Source organism: Mauremys mutica, chromosome 1 (assembly GCF_020497125.1).
Source record: "Mauremys mutica isolate MM-2020 ecotype Southern chromosome 1, ASM2049712v1, whole genome shotgun sequence".
Taxonomy (NCBI): Eukaryota; Metazoa; Chordata; order Testudines; family Geoemydidae; genus Mauremys; species Mauremys mutica.
The window spans coordinates 204,020,778-204,036,990 of NC_059072.1; the positions used below are offsets into that span (position 1 = coordinate 204,020,778).

At 43.1% G+C, this 16,213-nt stretch overlaps 1 long non-coding RNA gene across 1 annotated transcript in view; it reads right to left on the reverse strand.

Annotated features, from left to right (window-relative positions):
* LOC123352399 overlaps positions 1-6,328 on the reverse strand; it is a 73,686-nt gene extending 67,358 nt beyond the window's left edge. The window contains exons 1-2 of the long non-coding RNA XR_006574163.1: positions 6,204-6,328; positions 340-535 (exon numbers count right to left, since the gene is read on the reverse strand). This is a non-coding gene — a long non-coding RNA (uncharacterized LOC123352399). The remainder of the gene's footprint in view (positions 1-339; positions 536-6,203) is intronic.
* Positions 6,329-16,213: the final 9,885 nt, after the last annotated feature.

Here is a 16,213-nt window from a genome sequence, read left to right on the forward strand (position 1 = left end):
CTTGCTATTACTCATCACTGGGGCACAGTAACCTGGAGCATGGACTGCAGTGAATGTGCAGCTTACAAGCAAGAAAGAGATGGAGGTTAAAAGCAAAAGGAAGTGTCCAACACTGTAGAAAAGTGACTAGTAAAAGAACTCACAAGCATGCTTATTTTGGCCAGAGTTTTGCATGGGAATTCAACACAGTGTACTGTTGTCTCTTTAGTGATAGGCTTTCATGAAACATACATTCAGTTCTGCACATTGCACAACCCGTTCTGTTCCAGTTAAAGTTAAACCCACCTTCAGAGGCAGGCAAATTAAAATGTTAATATATAATTCTTTAAAGCAACTGACCTCACTCATTCTTCCTTCATCTTTTGTTGCGCAATCAAGTGTTGATCAAAGTGTGCTGATGAACGCAGCTCCTTCCAAGAAACAAAGCTTACAGATTCACATCCTATTTCTGAGGCATCTAGATATCTCATAACCACAGAGACTGGAGTGTTCTGTGGTCTGTCTGTAATTGGCTTTCGCAAGAAGCATAAGCATCCTAAGAAAAGCAACCAGAAGAGAGGTTGTAAACAACACTAAACAATTAATATACAGTAAGTGAGAATGGTGCCTGCAGTATACATACAACAGTAACTATAGCATTATTATAACAGGAAGCAGTGTTGTCTAGTGGTTAGAGCACAGAACAGGCTTGGGTTCTGTTCCTGGCTCTGACACTGGCCTGCTGGGCCTTGGGCAAATCACTTCACCCCGACTCAGTTTCCTCATTTGTAAAATGGGGATGACTACACTAACCTCCTTTGAAAAGCGGTTTAAGCTCTACTGATGAAAAGCACCCTATAGAGCTAGGTATAATCATCACCCGTGCAAGGTTTGTATTTTACAGATTAAATCAAATCTGTTTTGGTAATGCACCTACAACCCAGAGTTTGAGTCTGGAGGTTATCTCTGTGCAAGTTATCCTTTATGAAAAGAAAAAAGGAATAGATATTTTATTCAATTATAGGATCTAGGACACAAGATGTGAAAAATTGGTTAAGCTACTATAAAACTTCTCATTCCTTAGTTTCTAAAAGGAAAAAAAATATTGTTCCTATCTATACCACTATATATTTTAATTGACTTCTTCTAGCATCAAAAATCTTTTACTAAACGGAACATAGTATAAAAAGAATATAACGTTATTGGTTCAAATCCAGCCCAGGTCTTATGACTGGCAGTTGTTACCATCTGAGGATTGGTTGGTGACTTATGTGAAATGAGTTTGGTGGCCTCCATCAAGTTCCCAGTGGACGTGTGTACACATCACAAAAATAATCAACAGTAATTAGCAACATCAGTGGCAAACTGAGCAAAGAAGCCAAGAAAACTGAGCTGCCTACACATCTTCCATGGCCAGAGCTGGTCACTGCAGGTCACAGATTAAGCAGCAGAGACAAATTTGCAGTGCCATTGTCCAGTGCTATCTCCATCAGCAGAGCACTGCAGTCTCCAGGGAGGTCAAGCTGGCACCTTTCAGGAGCAGGAAGTTCACATAAAATATAATGGCAGCCAAGTTAGTCTTTTTATATGATTCAATCATCTGCTAATCCAAAATCAAATCTGCCTGCTCCAGCCTCCAGCAAATACTGGTCATTTCCCAGAGCTACTACAGCCCCATAATTGAGATATCTGAGTTACCTCATCTCTCTCAATTCTAGAGCCAAATATTTGAAAACAAGTGAGAGTAAAGTTGTTGTCTGTAAAGATTGCATAAGCCTATCAGTGGAGCTCATGTTTCTACTACCTGAATGCACTGCTTACTTGTGCTGTGTGTGAACTGAACCACTGAAGTAAAAAAGGGACTGTTGTACGTCAGTGAGCCCATAAGAAAAAAAGTGAAGGACCAGAGGTCATCACAAGAGGAAATCTGGGCTAAGCACTCTAGGTTCCCCCCCCCCCTCTCTGCAGGAAGCAGCATGATCCCAGAGTGCCATGAAGTCTTGTTTAACCTTTGACCTTATCAACCAACACTCAACAAGCACTTAGATCTATTTTCTCCCATGTTACCAGAGGAAGAGAGGCAGAGAAGCTGCCTTCTCCATCTTCATGTAACATTTTAAGAGCTAGGTAGTTTTTTCACATTTCTTTTTGTTTTTCAGCAGGATTCTGTTTAAAAGAGACTTCTACATGTTTGTACTTCAGATTTTTACTGTGATTCTATTAAAACAGCATCAATAAAATGAATTACATGGACCAAGCCCATAAACTCAAACTTACAAATGCATGGTGAATCTGGTTCATCTACTCAGAAATACATGCTGTTTCTTTTTGCAGGGATAAAAAAAAGTCTCCAAATGATCAAACACATTCATTAAAATTCTGTTATTGTGTAAATTTGGGACCAAAGAATTGTCATTCCCTCCAAGAGAATTCTCTGCCAGATGTTCCGCTGTGGATGGTATAATTCACAGGGTTCGATAATCATTACATTTACAGTAAGAAACTTGCTAAAAAAAAAGTTGCACCAGGGAGGGACTATGAATAGTGGAAGACTGTTTCATGCCTTCCTTTGCTTTATAGTGATGGGTAAATGTATTTTCTCCCATATACCATCCTAATATTGTTCTGCAGATGGAAAAGAAACGTTTCCCCTTTTTTTACTTATCTATAAAGAAAAGAGACACCACAATTGGAAAGATTTCTATTACTGTAGAGATGGTGGGTGAAATCCCAGCCCCATTGACTTTAAAATGGTGCCAGGATTTCACCCAGCATTTCAAAGCTAGGATGTGGCTTTAGGCCATAGCTTGTGCTGTGGGAGGCACGGGGATGGCCCATACTGCTGTAGGAACTCATGAGCAATTCCAGCAGATTCAGGCAGCTGCTCTTTCTAGGATTTTCTGGTAGAGGGAATGCTGGAGAAGCAGCTCTGCACCCTTTCATGGCTATAACCTGCACCCTCCAACCCCAGCTATGCCAGTACTGCTACAGTGGCCAAGGGTCCTCACCTTGCCTCCTTTGGGTAGGCTAGTACTATCTGCTAACACTAACATTCAGAAGAATTAGAGTAATGCTGAATAGCACCAACTCCCCTGCATTCAGCAGTGATTGTGATAGAAATAAAAATTAAATGCTTAAACAGAGGCTCATTAACTAGTTTTCAGGTATGCTGGGGACTGGGACAAGGGAAGGGGATTAGCAGGAGATGTATATCCAGTCAAGAAGTTTGTTCGCCAGTCGTATTGTCTCTGAAGAAGAGGCTTTAGCCTACTCCTGTTGAAATCAGTGGATGTTTCCCCTTTGACTTCAGTAGGAGCAGAATCCAGTTCAGATGATTAAGTGGCTGAGATGGAGAAGTTATTTTCATTGTGCACTAGCCATGCTCATCAGCAAGTTCCTTTTGCCCACAGGGATAGCAAGGCTAAATGCAGCAAGTGACAGGTACAAACAGAAATATTTGTTTCACACATGGGAGCATTCCTGGGACATCACTCAACTCGGAGGCAGCAGCTAATTTATTGTTACAAATCCTCTTGTGAAGAGACTTTAAAGATGCTTTGATAGCTGTCTGGCTTTTAAAAGCCTTGGAAATAAAAAAGGTGATTATTGTATTAGAGACTCATTTTCCTAGACATGCACAAGAGCAAATTTATCCTGCTCGTGATACATGGTTTATAGAGAAAGCTTGCTGACTGCAGTTTTCCATCGTCTGTAATTGGATAATGCGAGCAGGTGAATGGGATCCATGACTAACCTATATAAATCAATGCTTTGGGGGTCAAAATGGAGGTTATACAAGGCAAGCCAAGAGAGGAGAGCCAGAATAAATAAATAAATAAATATATGAGAGAGCGAGAGAGAATTGGTCAAATTCTGCTTGCAGTTACACCAGGAAAAGGTGTAACTAGCAGTAAGAGCTAGCCAAAAGTGAATGTTAAGAATTAAAGAAACAAAAACATACATGATTCAAAAGTCTGGGTAACAATAAGTTTGCCATAAAGGAGGTTGACCAATATATTCTGGCTAGCATAATATGTTATTAATATGTATCATACACACCCCATGTACATTAGTATGCATTAAGCACAAATAGTATGGCAGTTATATAGGCTAAATTGGGCTATACCTTTACTATAATACTGTTCTCTTACGTTAAGTATCCCATAACACCTTACATTAGCTGAAACAAGCATTTGGCATGAGCAAATAGGAAACTTTAAACCACACAAGCAAACCAAGATACATTTGTTCTACGTCTTAGTACAAGCTGGGGGAGGTACCTTCAAGGGCGAGTACCTGGAATGCTAGTATCCAGAACAAAGATAAGGAAGGAAGAGAACAATGAGTTAGGAAATTGGGACAAAACCGATGTGTGAAATGTGCAACTTCGGGAGCACACTTTCTGTGTAAGGCGAGTACAACATCACTGCATGAGATAGCTTCCCAGAGACTGGTATCGTACAGAACTTTTTTCCCTGAACTATATTATTGCCTTATAGCAATAAACCTGACTGACATTGGTTATTTGATTTCTTGAGTATAACGAACCAAAGTGTGGTCAAGCAATTCACTGTACATTTTATCAACAAGGACAATGGTTAAAAATACAGCTCTGCACTTCTTAAGATACATATGGCTTGATTCTGTGAGTAACACTAACAATGGTGTGAAGTTTAAAATTTGTCAGGATCAAGACCCTGATCCTGCAACCGCTTACACAAGTCCTTTACTCAAGTGGGTAGTCTCATTGACACTACACCTTTTCTTCTCAATCACTTTGCATCTCACACATCCACTGCCTACACAGCTTGAGATCCCCTCAGGGCAGGGATTTAGTTCTCTCATCCTTATACAGAGTGCTTAGAACACTTCAGATGGAATCCAAAGACCCATCACCCAGCCTGAGTAGAGAGCGGTGAATTGCACATCCCTGCAGGGAAACTTAGAAGGAAGTGGGAGAAAGAAGCTGGCCGAAAACAATGAGAGAGAGGACTGGAGAGTGCACATAGCACTGGAACCCCTGCCCTTTCCATGGTTTGCTTCCGTTCATCTCTGCAGAGGTGGCACTCAACCCCTGCATACCCAGGGACGCTGGAACAATTTTTATAGTGGGGGTGTTGAAAGCCGTTAAATAAAACTGTATACCCTCTATATGGTGGAAGCCATGCATTCGGCTGCTATTATTATGTGAAACCATGGGGTGCTGCCATACTTCCAGCACCCCCAGATGCAGCACTGCTGTGTATACCCTTCCCATCACTAATTTAACAGAACTAGGCTGGTTCTGCTTCGGGGGGGGGGGGGGGGTGCAAAGATGAGGGAGCTCTGTCACTAAGAGCTGGATTTACCCCTTTCAGAGTTACGTCACTAAAACAATAAGAAATTTTATAAAAGGTTGTACAGTTACATTTATAGCCATATGTAAAGACAAACCACTTCAGAAATTAGCCCATAAAACCAAAAGCAAGGTGGTTTCATCTTTCAAACACAGCTTTCCACAAATATGGTGCCAAATAGTCCTCGAGAAGCATCTTACCTTCCCCAGCATGCATTCTGATGCATTGCTACCAGCTTTCAAAGGGAAACTGAGGCATGATTTGCAATTTAGCCCTCTGGCAAAGAGTCCTCACCTTCTGGGGTAAACAGAGTGGGGGGGGGGAACCCCCACCCTACAATTCATTCTTGGCAGTATCCAGGCTATAGCCTTCACCCTGCAGTGCAGGGCTCCAGAAGTCACTGTTGACCCTCCTCAGGACAAACAGCTCAATATTCCTTTGCCCCTCAGTGCAGGGATCACAAGGTTCTTCACCCAAGTTTCACAGGGATTTCCAAAACCACCTCTGTAGGTGGCACTGTAGAGGGGGCCCTCCCTGGTACTCTAAGCTATGTCAGCTCTCCACCCAAAAAAGAATATTACCCTTATAGTAACTGGAGTTCTTGGAGATGTAGGGTCTCTACAGATCTGCACTCTGCATGTGCTCCATGTGCCTAGGACCAGAAATTCTTCCATAGCAGTGTCCAATGGTCTACACCTGTGCCCTTACACCTCCTTGTGCTGCAAACCAAGGGCATTAGTAGTGACAGACCAACCACCTTTCCAGTTCCTACTCTACCACAAATCACGCAAGGGTCTGAGCAGTGTGGAAAGAGGATGAGTCCCATAACATCCACAGGACCACACATCTCAAAGAACCGCTTCAGATTAAGGAAGGAAGGTTACTTACCTTTAAGTGCTGGTCCCATGGGCAGTGGGTTTAATAGGCAGCAGGTTTAAAAACAAACAAAAGGAAGTATTTCTTCGCACAATGCACAGTCAACCTGTGGAACTCCTTGCCAGAAGATGTTGCAAAGGCCAAGCCTAACAGGGTACAAAAAAAGAACAGATAAATTCATGGAGGATAGGTTCATCAATGGCTATTAGACAAAATGGGCAGGGATGGTGTCCCTAGTCTGTTTGCCAGAAGCTGGGAATAGATGACAGGGGATGGATCACTTGATGATTGCCTGTTCTGTTCATTCCCTCTGGGGCACCTGGCATTGGTCACTGTCGAAAGACAGGATACTGGGCTAGATGAAACTTTGGTCTCACCCAGTAGGGCTGTTCTTATGATGTTCTTCTTACGAGTATTATAAAGAGGTGGGTGAGGAAGAGCTCTGTACCACAGTTTGGAGTATTGCTGACCTGAAAGAAGCATCCTTCACTGAGTTTTGAATCAGCAAATAGTGCCTGGTACATGTGTGGATGGAACTCCAGGTTGCTACTATACATATCTCAGAGTAGGACCCCTTGCAGGAATGCCATTGAGGCCACCTATGTGATTGTCAAATGAGCCCCGATGGAGGATGAACTCCAACCCTTTTGTAACAGAGTAGGATGCAACTGGAAATCTATTTTGAAAGTCTCTGGAGGATACTGCCTCCCTGCTATGGAGATGAAGGCTTCATCTCCATGTTCCACAGGAGGATGGAAGAGACATGGCGACCCCCTAAAGGCCTGTGTCCTACCCAGCTAGAAAACTAGAGTTCTACGCACATCCAGGGAGTGGAGCTTCACCTCTTCCTTAGTCTTGTGTGCCGTTGGGTAAAATACGGATAAGATGACTGTCTGATTTAAATTTAAAAAATATATATCAGCGAGAACGTTGGGACTGAACTTGGGATGCAGTCTGAGGGATACTTTGTCTCTGTGAAAGATGGGTCTGCCCTACAGCCCAAGTTTGCCTTACAGCCACGGTACTATCAGTGTAGATATCCTTCCTCATGGCTAAGTGCAATAGGGAGCAGGAGGCAGGGCCGGCTCCAGACACCAGCATTCCAAGCTGGTGCTTGGGGCGGCATTCTGCAAGGGGCGGCAGTCCCTGTTTTGCCCCCAAGCAGCGCGCCGAATTGCCGCCCCGGGGGGCGGATACAGTCCGTGTGCCCTTAGGGCAGCAGGCGCGTTTCCGTGGTGAGGGCAATTCCGTGGCAGCTTCTATGTTTAGCTGTCCAGGGCGGCTTCAGCTAAACATAGACGCTGCCGCCGAATTGCCGCCACCTAAGGGCACACGGACTGCCCCCGCCGCCCGGGGCGGCAATTCGGCATGCTGATTGGGGCGGCGAAAACTGTAGAGCCGGCCCTGGCAGGAGGCCAAGGGCTTAACTGGTGTTTCAGTAAGGCAGAGAGCACCAGGTTGAGATCCCAAGCTGGCACCAGCCTTGACACACTATGCCTTTTAAAGAATTTTACTGCTGTGGCATGGATGAAAATGGAGCCAGTTTTCCCACCAGGCAATGGAAAGTATTAGCTGCTAAATGCACTCACAATGAACTGAGAGGCTTGAAATTTTCAACAAGAGGAGATAGTCCAGGATAAAGGGAATTCCAGCCCCCTCTGGATGCTCATGGCATCACAGGGAAAAGTGCTTCCATTTGGCAGCGTAACTCCTCCTTGTAGAGGGCTTCCTGCTATTGAGGATGGCTTGGACCTCCTTCAAGCAGGATTTCACTAAGTCCAATGCCTATCGAAAATCTAGGCTGTCGGATGGATGGTGCCAGGTTGGGATGCTTGATTATGCCCATTCTGTGACAGTAGGTTTGGAAATATCTAGTAGTGAATGCATGGATGGGAGGCCCTCTGTAGAGCCAGCGTGGACCAGAACTGTATCAGCCATCAAGGAACCATTGATATTACTGTCACCTAATCCATCTTGATTTTTGAGGATGTGCAGTAGGAGGGAAGCCATACATCAATGAGTCTGACCATTTCATTAGGAAGGCATCCCCTGTGGAGCAGCATTCACGTGTGTCCCAAGAGCAATGAGCCAGGTGCTTGCTGTTTGCATGAGTGACAGAGGAGATCCCAAGATGGGAATCCCCAGTGATAAATATCTACCGGATCACAGACAAATGGAGCTCCCATTCATGGTCCTTGTGAAAATGCTTGCTAAGGCTGTTTGCTCGAGAGTTCATTACCCCCGGTATGCACACTGCAAAGAGGGCGATCTGATGTTGGATGCACCAATTGCAAAGTTTTATCACCTCCTTGCAGAGAGGTGCAGACCTTGTGCCCCTCTATTTGTTTAGATAAACAGTGGACATGTTGTGCGACCTGACCTGGACAGGAGTGGATCAGTTGAAAGGCAAGAATTGTTCGCATGTTCTGTATACTGCTTGAAACTCAAGGAGATGGACGTGAAGCATAGACTGCTGTGGAGTCCAGGAACCCTGAGCTACGTGAGCATTCAGTGCACTCCCCAGCCTAAAAGGGATCTGTGATGAGGGTTCTTGTCAGTGCAATGGGTACAAAGGGAACCCCACACAAACATTGTCTCTCTTCTCCCATCAGGGGAAAGATGCCCAGATGTTAGGCAGAAGTGAGACACTTTTTTCCAAAGAGTCCATGTTTAGGATGAAGGCCTTCCTCAGCCAGGCCTGGAAGCTGCTCAAGTTAAGTCTGGTGAAGGGGGTGATCACATATGTGCACAATACCATGTGACCTAGGAGGGCCAAGCAGGACTGGACTGTCATTTAACAGCTGAGTCTAAGGTGGATGCTGAATTCTTTCATCACTAGGAATCTGTGCTGTGGCAACTAGGCCCTGGCCACCCTTGAGTCCAGGACTGCTCCTATCAATTGTATAGTCACTGGGGGTGGGGGTGGGGGAAGAGGCGTAAAGTGGACTTTCCTGGGTTTACTTTAAGATTTAAAGAGAGGCAAAGATTGAGCAGGATGGTGAATGTATCAAGACATGTAGGTAGCAATCAACCAGAAAAGGTAACAAACAGTAGCTCTGATGGCACACGTGTGTTGTTACTATAATCATGACCTTTGTAAAAGGCCTTGGTGTTATGGAAAGGCTAAAGGGGAGCACTCTGTACTGGAAGTGCTCTAAACCCACCATAAAATGCAGGGATGCCCTATGCACCAGGTGGATATCTGTATGAAAACAGGCATCCTTTAGATCAAGAGCTGCAAACCAGTCATCCACATTCAGGGATGGGATTAGAACTAGGGGTCACCAAATTAAAATTAATAGGCAGCAGATTTAACAAACAAACAAACGAAAGTATTTTTTCCACACAATGCACATTTTGCCTCCTTAGGGATAATGAAATCTTTCTTTCCAGCCTTCTTGGGGGTGGGGTAAGGTCACAGATAATGGGTGTGCAACACATGTCCTGAGCAGCTTCCAAAACAGCCTCGTTAATAGGGAGCAACTGACTGGAGAACATCCAGCAGCTTGTGTAGGATCTTGAACCTCCTCCAGCAGGATCTGGAGAGTGTCAGACATCTCTCTTAGCAGAGTTGGTACTGGCTGTAATCATCCAGAGGGGTGGGGTAAGCTGGCACCACTGCCTCATCTGTGTCAGTGGATCCAGTGGTACTAGGTGCTCTGGTGGCTCCTAACTTGCTTGTTCCTTTTCAGACCCTCTCCCTATCTACTTCTGCATAGTCCCACCGGCTCCTTGTCATCCACACTCTCTTCTCTGGTCTCACACAAACCCTCTCTTTACCCAGAGAGATCATTAAATAGCCACAGCTCAGGCCAACCGCCCAAGTACAAATTTGCCTGGATACCTTGGTTACATACTTTAGCAGCTAGCTCAAGCCACGGCCTGAACTACCATAGCTACCCTGCTATTTTTAGCATGCTGGGGCAAGCAGAGCTGGGGCACGTGTGTCTACTCAAACTGGGAAGTGTGCTACCAGACACAATGTAGTCATATCCTTCATGGGAAGTGCCACGCCAGGTCTTGCCTCAGTACTGGTCTCCACCACACTGAATATGGAACTTGCGTTATATAGTCAGTGTTGCAGATTCTTGACATTTTATCATGAGTTTCATGATATTTGGGGGGTTTTCTTAAGGTCCCAGTCATGAGAGATCACTTGACACTCCAATTTCTTTTAAATGCATTTCTATGCCTTGTGGTTACAGGAAAAAAAGCTTGAAAATATGATCATGGAAGGCTAAAAAGCCAGAAGGCAAATAAAAAGAACTCATAATGAGTTACTTAATGTAGTTGTTACTGCAATTTATTGGATCATTTCTGAGGAATAAGATTTCTTTTTAAAAAAAAGAAACATTTAATTATTACTTTTTTCCAGTGCTGTAAGATTCTGATGAAAGGTTGCATATAAATACAAAATATTTGTCTAAACTACCACAAAGCAATAACTGTATTATCAGGCACTACACAATTAAGCACAATTCAAAAACAGTGAAAAGCACATTTTAGATCATCCTAACAACGAAACCCTAAGCAATTTTCTGTCTGTTTGTGAGGACTAGCATGCAATATGCACAGTAGCAGCATTCTATGAGATAAGAATTGTTTTATTGTGCCAGTCGTTACTCTTCATAGAGGGGGCTAGAATGTGATTATGGATAGGAACTTAGAACTATTTTCATCAAGTGCTTGCTGAGAAAAGGCATACGTGGAAAAAGGAATAAAGCCTGAATGTAGTGCTGCCTTGGAGATTCCCCCCCACTCTTCTCTCTGCTGACACCCAGATGACCAGTAAAGAGCTTGTTCATTACTTAGCCCTGAATAGACATTTCAGTGTAGAAATACCATGATATTGCATAACAAACCAAACCAATGCATGACTTGTGTCTTGGTGACACACAAAGGATTCAGCCATACAACAATGAACTGAGAACGGAATACTATGTGCCTTCATTTTGATGTTTATCCGGTAACTGAACTAGGAGTACAGAGTAATAACACACCTGAATTGCTGTTTTATTAACATGTGATTTTTTTTTTTTAAGAGGGCTGTCCAGCATAAAGCTTTCCAGGAAGATATTTTATACAGTACAGGGAATACTGTACCCTCATTCACTGCATTTAGGGTCTCTGATTTGCTGTCCAAATAATATATGTACAATTTTCATGCTGGTTAAAAGGACTTAAGTGAAAAAAAGAAGAGAGGAAAAAACCCAATCACACCCCCTGAATGAAACTTTAGGGGAAAAGCCAGGACTCTAAAACACGTGCGTGTCTTTGTACGAGTTGAAACCTGTTATTGCTGGGTTCTACAGGTTATTCTAGCACCCAACGTTTTCCAAAAATGTCAGACAAGTTTACCACAGCAATTAAGCTGTCTACCATCTGTAAAAGATTTAGCCAAGAGTTTTCTTAAATATATTTCAGGGAGGGGGAAAAAAAATTAAATTCTTTCAACATTTTACTTAGCATTCAAGTCCATGTACACTAGGTACTGCAGAGTCTGCTAGGTTTTTTTTTTTTTTTTTTTTTTTTTTTTTTTTAGGACAACTTTTTCCTTTTAGAGATTAGTTGTGCACTGTAGTTTTATACAGGGAGTAACACTGTGAATATGAATTATTTCTTAGGAAACACTGCACTTATTCTTAGGAATGGAGAAGTAAAAAACTATCGGAAATTCAGCCAAGGATCAGAGATTAACACCCTTCATTCTCCTCCCAAGTGGTGAGTTATTTTCAGAAAAACTAGTCCAAGTCTTGAATTTGCCACATTGTATTTAAAATAAATAAATATATGTAAATAAAGGCACTCGAACAATAAAGAATAGAATTCTAGACTGTAAAGATCTTTGGGGAAATCTTATGCTTTCTCAGCAAAAGTTTCGACTACCTTATGGCCCAACTAACCCTGTCTTGGAGAAGGTTGGAGGGTATATTTTACTCCTTCTGCCCATGCTGGCTGCAAGCCTGCTGATTGTTTCCAGTTGCCTGTCTATTGCTGGTGTTATTTTTCACCCTTCTTTATGAAAACTATTTCAAAAGGCACCAAATCAGTAACTTCACTCTCCCTTTTAAATACAGGTCGCACAGAACAAATAATCAGCCAACATCCTTTACGTACCTCTTTTCCTAAGCATGTGTACATTGATTATGATATGGCACTTCAAGACCTGCTGGCAGCCGAGTTAGAGATTTTTTTTTTCCTAAATAAAAATCATTATCCCCAACATATTGACAACACAAAGTTTACCCACCTGCGAACATTAGTGGCCTGAATGTTCAGAAGTGATTTTGGTAGTCTTAGTGTTTGAGATGCTTTCAAGGGGTTTGATTTATCAGAAAGTGCTGAGCACTCAACCTCTGAAAATCAGATGCCCCCTAAAAGCACCTCAAGTGGGGCATTAGCCCTAACTCAGTATTCTTTTGAAAATTCAGACCCGGTTTGCATTTGGGCCTTGTCTTCATGAGGGAAGAGGTGAGTTTTTCCACTGCCCTGGAAATGTTAGTGTGTGTAAGGCACAGAAGAGGGGATTTTAGGGTAAATGAGAATCAGAACCGATAGCAATACTTAAATGTTTCACACAGATTTTGAAAAAGTATTTAATTAACATATGTAGGGGCTTTGAGATCTGAGGCCAAAAAGCACTATTTTTATATATAAAAATGCAAAATATTTCTCTTTCAAATGCATATGCTGAATTTTGGGAGAGTGAGGTGGCAGTACTGAAACAACATATCAACCAAAGTGATTTTGGGGCTATGTTACACATTTCTAAAATAATGCAACATTCCAAGGTTTTTATTTAAAAGTTTCTTACTGTGCAATTTCTCTGTTTCTTATATTACATGTCAACTAAAAAACAGTTAGGTCTGTTGGACACATTTCTCCCTAATGTATCAGAAATCCAAACAAACTGATGCCCTGATCCTGCAAGCACTTACACATTAGTATCTGTACACAGAAGTGGTCCCATTGCATTCAGTGAGAATACTCGTGTGCATAAAAGTTACACGTCTCCAGAACTGGAGCCTAAATCTTAAGCACTATGAAATAATCCCTGTAGGGCACTTTGAAATCTACATTTTCAGAGATCTTTGTAGATGCAGGAAAATATCATCATCCTTAATTTACAGATGGGGAACTGAGGCACACCGAGAATTGAAATGACGTGCCTATGGTTACACACAGGTCAATGGCAGAGCTGGGATTAGAACTCTGGTCTCCTAACTCCCAGGTCAATGCCTTTTTCACTGATGCTTCTTTAGTTATAATATATTAGAACAATTCACATTTAAAAAAAAAAAAAACAGCTATAACAGGGCTTTTCCACTATCCTGCCTAAACTGAAATAGCGCAACTTGAACCCTTGCACTAGTGCAGTGCTCAGTCTCCCTTTACCACATGCAATTTTGTTTCTGATGGGATATTTCATTTCTATTCTCCTACGTTCCTTAGTCTGGGTACGTGACATAACATTATAGGCCATTCACAATACACACTGTTCTCTTCCTATGCCACAGCCATCCCATCAGCCATTCTCTTGGTACACTGCAGGGTGAGGGCCCTATCAGCAATCCTTCTGTCATCGGGCAGACGGATTTTGTTTGCCACAGCTGGCCCATACACGCTGGCAAAGACATGATACTTTTAGCCAACTCTGTTTACTAGTGAGATTGAAGCTGCCAAAGTTCTGTCATTCCTAGCACCAGCACTCAGAGGTTCTTTGTGAGATTCATCATCACCAACCAATGACTATGAGGCAGCGTCTCCGACTTGTAGGTTGAAGATCACAGCTATGCAATACCATGAATACCATTTTTATAGGATACATTTCAATGCAGTTAAGAGTGAAGCATGATTGAAATGTATTTTGAGTTGGGATGTTGAAAGCCACATTGGGAATTAGTCTGCTAAGCCTCTATGTTCTGTGAATACTATATCTGCTGTATTCTATGTCTGCATTAGCATGCTGCATTCATTAGCCTGATATATTAATACAAACCGTGACCAAAGAGGAATTAATAGACATTGAAGCCAAAAGAATTATCCCAATTTACACTCGGCAAAAATCCACCCCTATGTATTAGTTTCTATAAAAAAGGCACCATTATAGCACTTGGAGGACATATTTCTCCCCTAGGTATCCACGCACACACAAAATATTACAATTACTACAGGTTATTTGTGGCAGCATTGTAAATGCACATAGCATTTAACAAGCAGAAAGACAGACATTCCCACCCACAAAGGCTTAACAAGCCACAGGCCCAGTCTTGCTCCCACTGAAGTCAGGCCCAAAACAATACCAGACAAACACAAACTAGAGGCTACCAGTTCAGGGAAGGGATAATGAGCAGAGATTGGGATTTGGAGTAGGAGACAACCCAGGAGAGGACGTGGGATCCTGTACCAAGCACAGGGCACGGCAGGAGGAGAAGAGAAGAAGAAAGAAGACTAATAGAAGCAATAAGGTAAGTGTGTTGGGATCAAGGGAATGGGATGAGGAAGTGAGATCAGGGAAAGAACATGCAGAATTTAAACAGGATGATGGAGAGTTTAATTTGAAGTGGTAGGAAACAGGAGGACAATGAAGCAATTCAAGTGAGGGCAGGAAAGGCATGGAGGGGTGTGATCTGATTACTTTAGACAAGCATTTGGGATAAAGTGGAGATAGAGGCTGGCAAGGAAGGAGGTGTAATATCTTCTCATAGAAAGTCATGTCCCTCCAAGACAGCCCCTCAGGACACCAAGAACCATACCCCAGACACAGTAATAGAACATCTTCCCCCTTGCTAAATTCACCTCACGCACACAACAGGAAGTCCTGTCGTCCTAGAAGCATTGCAGGGAAAACAAGTCATCCCCCTGCAATTCTGACCCATTCTTTTGTTGGGTAGTCTCTCAAGAGCCCTTCCTTGAGGAGGGATAGCTACGTCCTCATTCCCCCTTCCTCACAAGTCATTCTATTGCCTGACTGGTACTTCAAACACCATGACCACCACACTTTGTGGATGGTGGGTTTCAGGACTGGACAGGCTGTGCAGGGAGTGTGCCCCCTGTACAGAGACCAGCTCTGTGGTGGTTGCCTGCACCACAGCATGCAGGGTGAATATTTGAGCCAAAGGCCAGAAAAATCCCTCCATTGCACATATACTTAGTCTTGTCTGTTCTCTCAGCAGAGTGGGTGTAGTAGGGCCACAGAGGCAAGATCTCTCTCTGCTGCCACTTGAAGGCAAGGAGAAGATTTCCACTCCACTTCACCTGCAGTTTTCCCCCATTCCCAGCTGAGATATTCAGACAAGGAACCAGTGACTGGATTTGCCCTTAGTGATATAAAGCAGGAGGATTCAGACCAATATCTCAGCTGTGATAACCAATGTCCACCCTTCCCTGACACTCCTGATTCACCTGGGCATTCTCTAACTTGCACTAGAGCCAGACCAGGGGTTGGAGCATGCAGATTCCACCTGGAGTCAGAGCATATGTAGTGAAGGGGACTCAGCCAGCCACACCTCACCAGGACTTGTCATGAAGATTAGCCACTGATACTGTAGGCCAAGGGTCGGCAACCTTTCAGAAGTGTTGTGCTGAGTCTTCATTTATTCACTCTGATTTAAGGTTTCGCGTGCCAGTCATACATTTAACGTTTTTAGAAGGTCTCTTTCTATAAGTCTATAATATATAACTAAACTATTGTTGTATGTAAAGTAAATAAGGTTTTTAAAATGTTTTAATTTTAAATGAAACTTCTTAATTAAAATGCAGAGCCCCCCAGACCGGTGGCCAGGATCTGGGCAGTGAGAGTGCCACTGAAAAATCAGCTTGTGTGCCGCCTTTGGGACACGTGCCAGAGGTTGCCTACCCCTGCTGTAGGCAAAGTCTGGTCCATAAAGCTCCACCCTCTCCTAAAAGTCCCTCCTTAAAACCCATTTCTGCCAGGAAATTGATCTTCCTTTTCTTTATAGCAATATGGTCTGCTTACTGGGGTCTCACAGCCACTCAGAGAGAAAGCAGACATGACAGCA